Source organism: Astatotilapia calliptera, chromosome 7, assembly GCF_964374335.1.
Source record: "Astatotilapia calliptera chromosome 7, fAstCal68.1, whole genome shotgun sequence".
Lineage (NCBI taxonomy): Eukaryota > Metazoa > Chordata > Actinopteri > Cichliformes > Cichlidae > Astatotilapia > Astatotilapia calliptera.
Window position 1 is genome coordinate 32421934 of NC_137428.1, and position 15358 is coordinate 32437291.

A 15358-nucleotide genomic window follows, 5' to 3' on the forward strand; every position below is an offset into this window, starting at 1 on the left:
TTAATGTGCAAGGTCAATGATGCTTTTGTACAAGTTCACAAGGAAGATTGATACTTGTTTGTTTGCCTTCATTTTTGGGTGTTTGGGCTGCTGTTCTATTATTTTCATCACCTCTGCTGTCCCATACTGTCAAACTCAATTCTATCATCATCACTCTGATCCAATAATCTTCTTGCCTGTTTTCTAAAAGTCAATCAGTCTTTGTCGCCTGCGCTTAAATTTTTAGAGCTATTCTGTCAATCTTCCTTTCAGACTCTCATTCATGCAGGCTCCTCCATATCTTATTACTTATGCTGGTTGCTCAGAGAGCCTCATTCAAGCCTCACCTGCCATCTGGTCCACCACCAACATCTAAGCTTGGACTTTGTGGAGAAAAAGCACAGTGAATGCGGCCCACCATCCCATTACTGTGTAGCTGCTCAGACACTTGTGTTATCTTAATACAAAGAGATGAGAAAGTCAGGGGTGGCTAGGACAAGATCACTAAACAAAAGAGGTTTAGCAACTTCATAACCCCACACAAAAGTGACATTTAGGTTACAGAGGGTGGTAAACTGGGTAATTATTATCAAGATGGCCATAGTTATGGCAAACATTTACCGTATTTTCAAACCATAAGGCACACCGGATTATAAGGTGCATTAAGCAAAACAAAACAGTCAGATAATTCAGACTTTACTGAACTCATTCTTCTTGCTTCCTCCACTTCCGTACAATTGATTCATTAATGTTGAATTTTCTCACAGCTACTCTATTCCCATGTTGCTGCAGTATATTAATGACTAACCTCGTATTGTGGATGGATTATCTCAGTTGTTCTCCTGACTGAAGTTTGGTCCGTTTGCAGCATCCTGCCATGCGATTAGGATAGAATAGAATAGAATTCAACTTTATTGTCATTGCACATGTCACAGGTACAGGGAAACGAAATGCAGTTTGCATCCATCCAGAAGTGCTTTAGCCATGATATAGATATATTATAATATATATTAGCAATAATATAGATATGTAAGTATATTACAGAAATGGGTCTATTATGGTACAGTACGTTATAATGTACACGATATGAAGTATGTTATGAATATTCTATAACTATAAGTATGTACAGGCTGTAGTCAGTACAAGCTATATACAGGCTATGAACAGGATATAAATATGAAATAAAAAACTATAAAAAAAATATGAGATATACAGTTATACAGAAATGTGAACTATGCAAGTTATAAACAGTTGTAGGATTAAAAATTATCGTATGTACAGAATGATTATTTACACAGAACTATACAGTAGTGCAGTTAAGATAAGTGAGATATGTGGATAATTTAGATTGCATTAGTCCCTAACCATTGGGAACCTCACATTAACTTTTATCGAGTGGAAAAAAGTTAGCGTTCATCCTCCAGCTTCAATGTGTTTATGTTATGCTAACATGGCTGTGTCGCTAGCGATCAGTAGCACATCATTATATACCAGCTAGTCCAACTTCAGTAACCCTACAAACGTCACTGCTATTTTGTTTTCTGTCTTCATTTATGTTGGAAGTGATAGCAGAGCTGTACGTTTACATCTTTTCTGAAATCTCTCAGTCAGAACATGGCATATCATGTTTAGGTGGAAACTAGTGAGCTAACTTCCTGCTAACTTCTAACTGTTAAATTTAATAAATTCTGTTTTCATGGATGCCTGGATGTTAAACTTAATTGTTACACCTGGTAAAGCAGCAATGCTGATCATTTTATTAAAGATGAAAGAATTTAGACAGTTTTTAACTCTCAGTGATACTGCAGTGTTCGTTTGACTTTGGGACATTAAGAGAACAGAGTTTTGGACCCAGATTACTCCACGAGGCTCCTGACAATGGTAGCTGTAATGCTACGGCTAATGCTAATGCTGTGGCTTTGTAGCTTACCAAAGTTGTACTAAAACATTTTTTGACAGATTTTTGAGTCCCGTGTACCACATAAAATCGATTCGAGGTCAGTATGCGCAACCAGGATTCATACATAAGGTGCACTGGATTATAAGGCGCACTGTTGAGTTTTGAGAAAATGAAAGGATTTTAAGTGCGCCTTATAGTGTGGAAAATACGGCATATTGAGTAGTAAGGACTTGAAAGGACAACATAACTTAAACTTTGGCGAAATTCACATTTAGAAAGGCTGAGAGCCATTTGGCCAACAGAAGACTCCCTTCAAGTTGGCAGCCTGGTCTATCCACTTACTAGAGTGCATCTTTAAATCAGTAAGGTACCCAACAGTTTGTGACACACTTTCTGCATTAAGTAGTTACACCATTCTTTTAGCTAAAGTACATCGGTGTGTATTGTATAAAACGTTCTGGCATAAAAATCAAAGAAAAAAAACAAAGGTGTCTGAAACTCTGAGGTCAACAGGACTTGCCAATATCCTTTTAACGTGTCAAGTTTGGTTACAAAAATTGCTGAACAAATGCTGTCAATGCAGTGTGAGGTAAAGGAAAAGAGTCAGAACACAGAGCAGACTGGTTCAGCTTCCCCACTATCTGATAAATGAGGATAAATGATCTCTACAGAAGTGGGTCATATTTTAAACTTGAACATAAGAAGTGTTTCGGAGTACAGCCATAGGCTTTAATCATGCCATAATCAACAGCTCTGCTGAGTGCCAATACAAGCGTGTGCCACTATTTGACATAATGTGCTCCAGTGATCACCATGTTGCTTATCTTGGAAAACTAGTTACACAACAGCGAATCACCATTCACAAAGTAAAACTCTACATGTCTTGATGTATGTTCATTCATCAAATTAAGTAAATCCCCAAAGGTTGTTTCTGTTCATCTGGAACTACGTCCAGATGAAGCTACGTCCAGACGGACAGAATCATACTTTGGGGAACTCTCTACATGATGGTGGTTGTAGTTCTCACCACACCTACCAACTGAAAAAGAAAGAAAACAAGATTTAGGTGAGAGCTTATTTTTCTGGGCTAGGTTAATTGTATTCAATTGGAAAGAATAAGGGTTCCACTAGATCAACCATTTGCTTTTGTTTTTATGGGCTGGAGCTCTATTTAGCACACTGACAATAAATATATCACGGTAGCACAGGAGAAGACACAGGAATTTCAGATGCAAGAATCTGGTGCAAGATAAGAGGATGCAAGAGGGCTACCTGCTCATACACGTCTGGCAGGTACTGTCTGTGTGTTGTCTTTATCATCTAGGCTTTCTCAGCCACCTAAATCTATATCTCACTTTACCCTGTGAAACTGTGTTATAATATTACTCATTGCTATGATAATCTTGCTGTCAGTAAGTCAGTTTTGTATAACTAAATGTCTACTTGGCCTGGGAAAGCCAGCAACTCTATCACGTGTCCTTCAAGAACACCCAATGATCATCACCCTTTCTAGTAAAATATTAAATATCTGGTCAAATATTTCTAATGAAATATTTTACTTTATTTTATATTGCATATATCATAAACCTTCATGATTTTTTTTGACTACTAAAAACAAACTTTTAACCACTGTGATTTAAATGACAAAGTAATCATTATGGGTGACTTTAATATTAACTGGAATGTAAAGAATGAATTAATTCAAACAGATCACTGACTGTTTTAATTGATACAATAGCCTACTAGAACAATGTATAGAATAACATTGAATAATGTACCATGTCCCAAAGAGCCAGCAGCAAAATTTGAAATAGCTCTAGGAAGGACTGATTGGAGTGAAGAGATTACAAATGGGCACACAGACAGTGGGTGTGATTTATTTCTTGCAAAAATTAATGAACTGGTGGCGTCATTCATTAGGAGGAGGAATCAGTATAAAAGAAATGGAAATACTCTGCCCTTGCTGAATGATGAATGCAGGAATTTGATGAAAGATAGGGATGGTCAGCTTAAAAAAAATGCTTGAAGTCTAGTCTTGTCACAGACTGGGAAAAAATTCCCATTTATGGGATATAAGTAAGACCGTACAAAAGGCTAAAGAAATATTATTATTATTATTATTATTATTATTATTATTATTATTATTAAGTATTTATTCAGAAAATTCAAGGGAGGAGAATTAAAAACAAAAATGACATTCTGTCAAAATATTATAATAAACTACTCTCCAGACCACAAAATAATAACAAAGAATTAACAGTTCATTAATGAAAATCCAAACCTCCATAGCTACTAAACTGACTTTTTATTGACTCCTGATCATGAAATCCCTTGGCTTTTTACTCCTCCTCTTTAAAATAAAATACATTTCACAATAAGGAGTTTTCAGTATTATTAATTCACAAAAAACACAAAAAAGTTAGCAGAAAAATGGTTGGCCATGGGGGCATGTCCCAATTTGAACTTCCAGGCCATATTCGGCACAGATGTTCCTGTATACTATGCTTGCCACTTGGTTATGACGTTTCATGTATGCCCCGCATGCTAGCATCTTGGACCCTGCTGTTATGTGCTGGATTGCCTGCACCTGAGGTCTTGCCTGAATTTTGTTTTCCCTAGTTCTTTGAGTTTTCATATAATAATTTCAATTGTAGAGTGTTGTAGTTGTCTGTTGTAGTGTGGTAGCTTATTTTTCTTTTTAGTGCATCATTTGCCAGCCATCATCAGTTTTTTATTTGTTCTGACAAAAGAGAATACATCATAAACTAAACGAACTGTATCTAGATCTATTTTTCTTTCTTTTTAAGCTAGTTAATGATGTTTGGTTTGTTTTTACAGGAATGCAGGCAAACTACAAAACCTTGGAGAAAATTCTAATTAATACAATTCAGACAGGTCTGTGCTAAATACAACTTATTATCAAAGGACTGCAAAAAAAAAGAAAGCGAGAGAGAGAGACAAACCACAGGAAGCCAGGTGAAATATTGCTATTTTTTTTCTTTTGCCATACAGAAGAAATACTTTAACAAAACTTTCTTTTCTCCCTTTCTTTACCTAATCATACATGTAAATGTATTTACATAGTCCTTTTTCTGATTTGGATTGTTTCAAGATTGCAGTTCACTCCTTAACTTGCAGTTTCTTTCCAGGTCTGCCAGGAATACTCGATGGTTCAGTTTTAGACCTCAGTTTCAGTGGTTGAACTTGGGCTTTCACCACCATATTATAAATTTTCATTATTATGCTAACAACACAGCTACGCATCCCTATAAAACCTCAAAGCTCGTGCAAGCCCTGCAACTGCTCTTTAGATAAAAAAGTAATGGATGTCATGAGTTTTTTACAACTATATGAAACCAAATTAAAAAAAAAGTTCCTTTTGAAGATCCACCAACACCATATAATTGATTTGGCACAAATATCTATCTGCCAAAGCAAAGCGAGTAGCAATTAATGTAGGTGTAGTTTTTGACAGATATTTGGGCTTTGATGTTTCAGGGTGCTCCATGCAGTTTCTTCTAACTGGGAAATGTTCACATGGTGTTTCTCATCCAAAATAATCTGAAAAAGGTCAATTAGGCTTTTATTTCCTCTCTTATTTGACTACAACTCCTACTTCTGGCTCAGACAAAAGTCGCACATGCTGTAGTGGCAGAACAACATCGAATTCTATTACAGTTCCTTTTATTTACATATAGTTTACAGTTTTGTGTGTGTGTTTGTGTGTGGTAGCAGTTTTAAAGTTGACATTAGTTACAAACCCTGAAAGCAAAGGAAATGTACAGAATGAAATGTGTATATTGTCTTTTGTGGTTTGGACGGTGCTTTGTCAAGTCTGGGAAAATAAACCTGGAGTTATCTGAGCTTTGGCTCACAATCTTTAAAAGATCAATCATCAAGTACATGAATAAAGCAAGAAACTAATGAGTCACTATTAACAAACCCGCCAGTTTAAAATCATATACTATCTTTAAGTAATTTTAAATTACATAAATGTGCACTTAAAAACAAACAAATAAACAAACAAACAGTTTAATGATTGAACACATTTCATTGCAAAACAAAACAAATAGCCACAAAAACTAGATTAGGCAGGCAACTGAATTGTTTTCTGTTGCTCTCCCTTGTCATACTAGCACACACAGTCTGTGATGACATGCAATTGTTCTTTTTACTATATGCAGATGTGAAATATATCATCAATTTGGGTTCTGCCAGTTTGGACTGTTAATGCAATTTAAAACTGATTCTTTCCCATAGAGTCATGGGGCCAGACTGCACAACCCTTCAGCTTTGCTGCTTTTTGTTTTAATAACATCAAATGATTTATAAAACACTAAATTATCCTGTCAGTGTAAAATGAACTGTTTGATGACAGAAGCCACTTGAGGAAAAAGGGCTATAGCAGTAGAGAAAATTTGCTTTCACTTGTGAAAAGCAGGTATGTCATCCATCTTCATTGGGCATGTGGTTTGTCCAAGTTGGTTGTTGCCAGGTAACAATGACAATAGAGCAGAAATTGAGTTGAGCTCCATGTTTTCTTCTACCCCCTTTGTCAAAATAATTATAAAACATTTCCATGATTTTAGAATCATGGAAATGATTCTATATTGTAATTTAGCTATGAATGCAAAATTGTAATATTTACAAAAGTCATAATCTTCAAAAAACAAATGATAACAATAATTAGATATTTGTTATTGATTATTTTTAATGCAGTGTTTGAGAATGGCGTACAAAGCCATACAGTCGAGGTAAACATTTTGTTCAATGGTGGCTAATTGAGGGACATGAGAAAGGAGATGAAGAGGGAAAAAAAAGACATAATGAGTGTAGAACTCATCATAAAAATTGTAGTGTTAAACCAGCCGTGATGTAACCATCCTGAAACGGCCACTTGAAGCCCTGGTGTGATGATGATTGACATTCTAAGAGTGACACTTAAGAAATACATTTTATCAAGCTAGCATTATTATCTTTCCACTTCACTTCTCTCTGGCTGGCATAAACATGTGTTTTCAGTCAAGCATTTGGACATTGAACACAGGTTGTTTTGACATTTTAGAATTTTGCTCTCCTGAACAAAGCAAAAAAACAAACAAACAAAAAAACAAAACAACCCAAACAAACAAAAAAAACAACCCCTAAATAAATAAAAAGCAGGATGTTAGAAAAAGTAAAGTTTAATCTGTATGAAATTGTCATTTCCCTGGTCTTCTGTTTTTAAATTGCAGTAGTTGTAGGTGTACATGGTACTTGTGGTGTTTCACCTATAAAAGAGATATATGTTGTGTCTCTCCTGAAACAGGTTCTAGACCTCTCAATGATGTGGTGATTCACATTGTGAAAGTGACACTTTAATGCTACTCGACAAGCCTTTCCATTTATTGTTCTTGTTATTCTTCATCCCTTCTGCCTCAGCCATTGGCTGACGCTAAATGGCTGACGCTAAAATGACCATCATCATGAGCCTGTGGTTGCTTGCTTACCATTCTCACTGGAGTGACAGAGTGTTGCAAAGCACCTGCGAAAACTAATATGACAGGAGGGGCAGGGATAGCTCAGTAGGTAAAGCGGTTGCCCATGATCGGAAGGTCAGGGGTTTGAATCCCCTGAAGGGCTACCCTGAGGTACCCTTGAGCACGGTACCCTCCCCGGGCGCTGCACTGGTGACTGCCCACTGCTTCACTGAGTGAATGGGTTAAATGCAGAGAAGGATTTCCCCACGGGGATCAATAAAAGTGTACATTATTATTATTATTTAGGATCTACCTCCCATCTTAGCATCTCACTACTGATATTCAAGAAAAGACCCTATAACCAGAATTTACTCTTAGAAATTTGCATATCTAAGATAGATAAATATGTATGGGAGCCACAAATGTTGAAAAACACTATATATATTTTATAATAAAAGTCAGCAGAAAGTGATCTTTCAGCTGACTTCAAACACATTTATTTCAAAGTGAGATATGCATAGATCATAAAACCACTATATAATTCCCATGTCATTGTTCCTTCTGTCTTCTGAATTAAATTAAAATCACAAAGAAAGTACCAATAATACATTTCCACCCTTTTGTTCCATGTTTTGCCAAGGAAATGAGAAAAAAGTAATATTTTTTAATGTGTAATGTAACAAACTGCTTCTATGAACCTCATTTTTTTCAGTTTTTTAGTGTTTATACATTTATGCATTCTGATTTACAAGAGCAAAAAGTTTATATGTGTGGAAACATTTCACATTTGAAACAGTTTTTGATTAGATTCATGAATAAATATAGATATATTAAAAAATAACCTTTAAATACACAGGATTAAATGTGATTCTGATTGGTAATAACAACAATTCTGCACCCACCCATTTTTTCGTCTTCTTGTGAATATGAAGAAGAAGAAATGAGAAAATGTGTCTTTTTGGGAACAGAAATATTGTGTGCATGTGAACAGAAATAGACAACCAGATATATTGCATCCACACAGACTCTAAAAAATGCACCTAAACCTAAGCTCTAATTCTGAGTGAGTCAATTTAATATTATAAATATTCTTGTTGGCTGAAATGTATACAGCACATGCAGCATACCCACCCTGTTTGCCACTGTATGTGCTGGACAACAAAAATATAATGTAAAATGACTCTTCCTGACAGACATGAGCTTTATGAAAATAAATCCTGGTCACGGCTTCTATCCCATATGTCTATGTGCACCATTTTTACATATTTTAACCTTAAATTTTATTAATGATCAAACTCATTTGACTGAAAACAATCCAGGAAAGGGAACCTGTCGCAGCTATCAACCTTTATGAAAAATGGTATTATGCTACTCACTTCATTTATTTTCAAGGCTTTTAACACTTCCAATAGTTCAGCAACTTATACTTATTTTCGTTCTTTCTTTAAAAAAACAGAAAAAGAAAAACACATGTAGCCTACTTCACTGGGAGATTGGGTGGATATGTGTCTTACTTGTTATGTTTATTTTAAGACTGGGAAAATAAATAAATAAATGAATAAATTCTAGCAGCCAAGAGCTTTTATACATTCATTTGTTTTACAACTGCAGATTTTTTATATTGTTATTCTGGTCTGTGCTCTCAGTGAATATCTAACTGTTACAGTACAGTGTGTGGTTAAATATAGATTGTCCTAAAAAAATCATGTTGAGCACACACACACTAGACTATATTAGTGAGGACGTTCTTTTTTCTCATTAAACAGTCTTCCCTGAACCTACAGTAACCATAAACCAAGTTTTAACCTTGCCTTTACAGCCAAGCCTTCAAACAGCACTTTTAAACTGTATTAAAACATTGGTGACCTGCCAAAGTTTCCTCATTCAAAAAGTGCACATCCTCACGAACCCTCCCATGCAAACAGTGACCTAAAATGCAATTGACAGTCTTATCCAATTTCATCACTCTTGTTTTGATACAATATTTTGATGTTCAGAAAATAATAATAATTAAGTAAGTAACAAAATTAATGACCAAAAGATGTTATTGCCCAGTGAGTTAGTTCACAGAATTAGATTCTATTATAGAACAGAACAAAAGCATAATTGCACTAAACAGCCACGTCAGATATATCTGAAATGACTCTGACATTTAGGATTCGTCGTTTTGTTCTTTTACAGCCAGCAGTGAGAGAGAACTGTGTGACATGAAGGGGTGTGAACACTGCAAATACACAGGGGAACAAAATCCCAAGCAATCTGATACAAGTCGGCACCCTACCTTGTCATGCAGAGTCTAGCTACAGTAAGTCATGACACAGAGACAGGTTCTCTCTGTAAAGGCCTGAGCGTTTATTCCCTTCCTAGCATAGCCATTTGGGTTACTGAATAAATCACCTCTAAGTCGCCTTAAGTCCAAATCCTCATGAGCTTTGAATGGCGTCTAGCACTAGGACTGTGGGATTGCTGAAAATTGAATTTTAGTTCTGCAGATTTACTTATTGTTGGGGGTAATCATTCATGGATTTGGTTTGGTCTCAGTTGCTTTTTTTATTTGCAGTGGAGATAGAGGGATTTAATATATGCATGCCATTAGAGGGTTATAATGGGCCACTGAAGGCAGGTTTCGCAAATTGGATGTGACTTGTATTATACTTCTGAAGCAGTTCAATTCATGTAATAAGCACTAAGGATGACCGCCAGTGGTAGCCATTTGATGTGAATAATTCCAAGGGTTATTTGTTTATTCAGTACATTTTTAAAAATATAACCTTGAAGAATTGGATTTGATAACAATGTTTGTTTTAAAACAAATCTGCAAAAATAACATAACAAAACTGAAGATCCACTAATAACACAAAATTAGGATGTATCACAAGCATAAGCACCTCTATAGCAAATCATGCACTGATGGCGTGCCTTTCTACGCCTGAGATTACAGCGTAAATATATAAATAAAAAAGAAAATTACTATTAGCATAATAATTCAGTTTGCTGTCATACAGAACACACTAGGTATGTGTTGGCAGTCTATTGGCTGCTGTGTGCCTATTGGAGAGGCCTTTAAACTGACTGGGGCAGGGCAGCCATCAATAATTCAATGGGCGTGCCAGCGCAAAGGTAAACAATGGCTGTAATTAGGGGAGGTCTTCACTGTGGACAGGGAGATTAATGAAAGGGCAGTCATTTCTACTGGTGCCCAGAGACAACAGGTCTTTCACAGTGACGAAGGCCCTGCCAAACTAAGCAGAGCCATATCAAGTGTGTGTGTGTGTGTGTGTGTGTGTGTGTGTGTGTGTGAGCGAAAGAGACAGCATTTGTTTATCGTATCTATGTGTGCATGTGTGTAATATTTGTATCATAATATAAAAAGACAAGATTTACTATACAGTCTATGTGTTAAGCACTCTAGATGAATATTCAGTCCATTATATTTAGGAGAGAGTGCTTAAAAAGGCCAGTTTGTTTACCTGCATGACTAACAACAGAATAAGATAAGAACCTTCATACTTTTCTTTTCTTTGTATTGATCTTTCGCACCCTGCAATCTTGGTGCCTTCCATAACATAAATCTCTATATCAACATTCATATTTTAGCATAAAAAAGTTATTCTCTATTCTCCCATTTCAGTATACTTGTACATTATATTGTTTGCATCCTCTGTCAGTCAGCAGCACTGGAACAAGACACAACACAATTTGTTTTTGTTTAGCTGTGCATTGAGTTGCTTGCAAATTCAGCACCAAGGACAGCAACATCTGATTGCCATTCACCTTAGCCTGTATCTTGAACAATGGCACTAAAAAGAACAAAAAAGATAAAAATAATAATAAATGAATACAAGTGTGTCTTAACAGATAGGACACTGTCATATACCATAATAAATGCTATAAATGGAGGTTATGAGCTATGCAAACACTAAGCACTATTACCATATACAGTCATCTTAAAAGAAAGTACATCAATTGCAAACCAGCTTTTTTGTTCATGTGAGCAATTGTTTGATCCAGTGTCAAGCAAAATCATTTAAACATGATAGTTTGGAGCCCACGCCAACTATCACAGGGTGAAAGGAGGGGTAAACCTAGCAGGCTGGGAATATCACAGGGGGAATACAGAGAAACACCTATGGCCAGTTTAGAAACACCAGAATTGACTGAAGTCTCTTCCTTGAAAATTCCCAATTGCATGCAATTTCTTCTGCAAGATATTTAAGGGTTCTCTTGATTATACCACTGAAATAACATTTAACTGGGATTTAAATATGGGCTTATTTTGATATGGCCTTTTCAAAACAATCAATTTACTCCTTGGAGCCATGCCTTGGTTGATTTGTTACTCATCTTATTATTGTGTTGAAAGGTCAATTTCTGGTTCAATTTCAACTTTTGGAAATATGTCCTATTATTATTTTGAGGCAGCCTTTGACATAATGCAAATTTCATTGCTCAATCAATGACTGCAAGCTGCCCAGTCCCTTAGACAGCAAAGCAACAGGGATATGGACATAAACTGTAGGTGCCGGACCTCACAGGCTCAATGTTTCTTCAAAGGCGCAGGGATGTTAAATTTGTAAAGTTTTTTTTAAATTATTATTTCAGTCAGGTGTGTTGTTTTTGTTGTTGTTGTTTATTGTCATTTTCTATATGTATAATTTAATGAGTATCAAGCATTTGTCCAAACATGTGAAAATGTCAACCATTTCATGTGTTTATTCTTCACAGAACTATGTACTACAAAATGATATTAATACTCACACTGTAATACAGACGCTGCTAATGCTTTTTACACATACAAACGGACGCGTTTTGGGTTGTTCTTCTGGGATATTATAGCATTTGGAGGTATTTGCTGAAAGATGATATGATTTACTGAAGTTATTTAAATACAATATAATTTTCCACAAGTCAACCCCAAAGCATTTACAATTCTTCATAACTTTAACCAAAGTCTGTAAACTGATTTTTCAAATTTCAACATTTGCAGACTTGGATTAAATAACTATTGTTAACAACTAATCAACTAATGCTGTTTGCGTTTATTGTCCTCAATTCAATTTCAAATTTTGCCACAGTTTTTTCTTACCACATTTTGCTAGGATATGGCTATCCAAATCTTTGTTTAGTACTCAAGGTTTGTTGCTCTGATGAATGAACACAGAGCTTTATTCAATAAACACACTGAAAAAAAGATCACCTTAACAGATCTTTAAAACTTTTGCAAATCCCTTTTTATCTCTGTAAAATTGGCCCCATAACAAAAGAGCTGTTTAATTCAAACAGCCTCTTGCTCTTGTTTGCCGTGCTAATTCAGTCAGAAAGAACATCTTCCATATGACCTTGTGTCTTCACTAAGACTGTTATCAAACTGAACATGGCTGACCAAGCAATCACGTATAGTCCCTCAGCTCAGTTCACTCCAGTAGGAATGTGGATTAAAAAATACAATAAATAAAATGAAGTTTTGTTAGTATTGATAGGATAGCATATTAATTATTCATCCAACTGAAGCATCAAAGATATTGGCATAAAGAAGATTTTAACATATAGGCCTTAAATTTTAAAGAACCAGTGAAGTGCAGGAAATGTCACATTTGGATATCATTTATATCATAGTTTCATCCAGTGGTATATTTAGTTTCCTAGTGCAGGATACCTTGATAGTTTAGCTAGGCAAGGAAGAAGGTTATGTGCCAAGAAAGACAACACAAATCTCAGTGCTAAAGCATCTGTGTGTTGAAGCTTCTGTGTGTACGTTTGTAAGTTAAATTTGTAAGTAAAGAAAGAAAAAAAATCAACTTTCACTAATTCAATCTAGAAACAGTCAGTGGGTTCTGTTTAGTTTCTGTCAAATTTAATCTATAGGAGACAGTTGATCTGTACCATATGTAGCCCTAAAAAAGCCATGAAAATCAGATCACATCCACCAAGTGAAACCTAGTGAAAAGACGATGAAAAGACAACTATTCCAGAATTCTTACCAACTGTGAGATTTAAGCTTTATAAGTTGAAATCAATTAATTCTGCATCATTTTATGAAGTGCTTATAAATGCTTTAAATCAAGCAATTCAAGTGCAATGAACATGTCCCCTTTAGCACCAGTGACAATAGCAATATTAGAGCTATGAGCAGACCAACATGAGCATGTGTCCCTAAGTGCTGTTTTGGGAACAGTATGATGAATTTATGCAAGGTTTGCATGCACACACTTATAAATGAATTTTCATTTAACAAGCTAGATGAGTTAAAGTTGAAGTTGTTTGGTCTGAACAGGGAAATGCCCGAGTTAAATCTTCATCTTAAACACTCCAAACATTGTTGAGAAAACACAAATAAATGCAGCATTCAACAGGGATTCAATCCCTGCCTGAAAACACAAAACCATCTATCCCAAGCCCACTTGACCCAGTTACCTTGACATAGTTTAACCTCTATTTGCTCATTATTATTCTGCATTTATACATAAAATAATAAGTTGTATACATTGGAAAATAAGTTTGTGCATTATTTTTTAAAGGTTTGTATTTTCCTGTATAATGTATGAGAATAACTTATTTACTGAAATATACTGACCTTCACATTACAGATTAGTGTCTATAGCCATGTGGCCTCCACTAAAGTTTCACCAGGGCCATGCTAATCCCATCACACTCAGCTAAGTCACTGAGAGCCATGTGTCTCAGTAGAAGAGAGTGGGTTTATGCTGCTGTTTGTGTCTGTGCATGTGCCTAGAAAAGTCCAGTGGCACTGATTTAAGGAAGATTAAAAACGTCAAATCTTAGCCTCTGAAAAACAATGCGTGTGAGTCACCACCTGTCAAATGTCACACAGGAAGCAGGCCCTTAAATCTGCCACCACCAACTCTCAATAGACCCACCACTTGCACTCCCAGCTAAGGGGACAGAAGAACAAAACCGGAACGCACTCAGTGAACAAATCCACTGAATTTATATCCCATGATTCCTTTATGTCAGACCTGCCCCGGCTGCATTTATTATGCTTTCCCTCTGGCAGTCATTCATCATGTCGTCAGATAGGGACAGAGGGGAGCAAAGCACAGGGTACAGCAGCTTCCTGGAACAGACACAGGGATCACTGCATAATCAGCTGATTCTCTTATGCCTAAAATACCTCATCTGCATTAACTTCATCGCTGCTGATTCATCTTATCTCTTCTGAATTGATTTACTGTGAATCACTAGGTTTGTACCACAGATATAATCAGGTTCATGTTTACAAAATAAGCTAGAGGACACAGCGCCTGAAGTGAAACATTCTGTGGAGTAATTGCAAGAGTAATTCAGCAGATTGTTTTAATGGTTGTCTGCCCACTGGAAGCATTTGTTTCTAAAATCTTGCTTTGCATATTTCACAATCTGGTATTTAGGTCACATCCGCTGAACGCATTTAAATATGGATTTTTGATGAAGCCAGTTATGGCAGTGAATTGTTATATAAACAAAGCAATCTAAATAGCACATAATTTCTGATATTAACTGAGTAGGAGGATATAGTTTACATTGAAATTTTAGTTGCTGCAGTTGAAGCAGGATGTTTCATAGAATCTACAGGTCTTGTTTAAAAATAATAACACCTACTTCCAAGTACAATTGTCTGTGCAGCTCAGTATCATGCGAGAGTACAGCCTGGTATATCTGTGACACCAAGATGATTTAGGCTTGGACAGGGCCTTGTTTGTTTTGTTAAAAGATGTAGCTATTTTAAGCGACATTGATCTGTGCCTCTACAGCCCCGCAAAAGAAGATATACCACTGTCAATGCTTCGGATTACTCTCTTTTATAGATGCACTTGGTGCATATTGCTGGCACTTTCACTCTGATGTGCTGCTTTGAAAACAACTTTGATATTTATCTATTTTATCATTGTACTCTTGTGGCACTTTTGTGCGTTTGTTGCTATGTTTTTAAGTTGTTCCCCTGTCTTAAGCTGTTCCCTGTAAAGCAATGTGTCAAGTCTTATTCCCACACCCAGCAGGTTGTTGTTCTTCTTGATAGCTC